At 43.3% G+C, this 1,546-nt stretch overlaps 1 non-coding gene across 1 annotated transcript; it reads left to right on the top strand.

Moving 5' to 3' along the window:
• Positions 1–906: 906 nt before the first annotated feature.
• On the top strand, positions 907–979 carry Trnal-caa (transfer RNA leucine (anticodon CAA)). Its single transcript has one exon. It is a non-coding gene; the product is annotated as a tRNA-Leu (tRNA).
• The last annotated feature ends 567 nt before the right edge of the window (positions 980–1,546 follow it).

Raw genomic sequence — 1,546 nt, 5'->3', positions numbered from 1 at the left:
TTGTACCAGCCATGTACAAAAATCCAGCAAATTAATCAAGTAGCATGCGAGATCCCGTGCGGTTGTGGCATGAAAAGATTCTCTGCGTCAACCGTTACCACATCGGGTAAAGTGGGCCTAACGGGAGAAAAGATTAGTGTTGTAGCAAATATGCAAACACTGCCAGCCTAATGTAAAAATGGATCCACTGCGAACGATTGGACATGTAGCATGGCCTGGGCACCTATACGGGAGATACTTTTGAGAGTTACAAACTGCAATTCTACTGCTTTTATGCCTTCATTTTCATCCCTTAAGCCCATGCCATATGTCTAGCCCTACATTAGGCTGGCAATGAGTGCTTACTTGCTATTAGAAGTACCGTCATCATTTTTCAGTTAGCCTCCGTTTAGCCAGTGTGTTACTGTGACTCAGAGAACCTTGTCGTGACTCACCCGCACAGGATCTCGCGTACTACTTGATAAATTTGCTGTATTTTTTACATGACTGGTACGACTTTCTCGTATGTAGTCAAGAGACAATCTCAGCTTCACATTTGTATGAGCTCTGTTAATGTTAATTAATTGCAAATAGAATCCCTTTTGGTTTCCTCGTTTTTAGCGCCTGAAGACGGGATTTATATCCTGAAACCTGGGTCGTTTGTGCAACTTAATCCGAACAAAGGATTTGTCAGGTACAACTGGAGCTGATTTATTCCTTATGAAAAAAATATTAAAACTTGATTAGCTGCAACACAGTAAAAATCACTGAAATAATCGCGAAATGTATACAGCATCAACTGTTGAGATTTTCACTCTGCCTGACCGAGACTCGAACTCGGGACCTTTGCCTTTCGCGGGCAAGTGCTCTACCAACTGAGATGAGGTACTGGTAGAAGTAAAGCTGTGAGGACGGGGCGTGAGTCGTGCTTGGGTAGCTCAGTTGGTAGAGCAGTTGCCCGCAAAAGGCAAAGGTCCCGAGTTCGAATCTCGGTCGGGCACACAGTTTTACTCTGCCAGGAAGTTTCAGCATCAACTGTTGCTTGCAGGAAGGGACATTTCTACTTCTGTTGGATAAATCGTATCGTCGACGTTGAAGCCGCTACACAGAATTCTGTCTCGTGACACACTGACATATATATATTACACATAATAACTCGCATAATGTGACAGAACTGTTGTTTCAAATGTACTGTGGCGTCAGCCGAACTGAACAAGTGGACAAGGGAATAAAGCCTACCAGTTTCCTCGCCCATCGGCCGCACACCACTAGCCGAAATCATTAATCTTTCATAGCAAGCTGAATGAACGTTAATATTTGAACAGTTTATTTTCCATTAGTCCCAGTATTACATACTAGTGTTATGAAACATGTAATTTGGATCTGCACCAGTGAAAATGCACTACCAGAAAAAAAATTAGTAGACCTGGAAAGACTGTCGATTTTGATCAGATGAAGGCATATGCCACCTGGAGGATAGTGGATGTACTGACAATGGTTTCAGCATCGTCCGTCATCACACAGTGTAGTGGCATAGCTACCAAAACGCCGCCTGTGCCTACCGTTA

Source organism: Schistocerca cancellata, chromosome 6 (genome assembly GCF_023864275.1).
Source record: "Schistocerca cancellata isolate TAMUIC-IGC-003103 chromosome 6, iqSchCanc2.1, whole genome shotgun sequence".
In the NCBI taxonomy this organism is placed as follows: domain Eukaryota; kingdom Metazoa; phylum Arthropoda; class Insecta; order Orthoptera; family Acrididae; genus Schistocerca; species Schistocerca cancellata.
The sequence above is the reverse complement of the archived record's forward strand: the minus strand, read 5'-3'. Positions and strand labels throughout refer to the sequence as shown.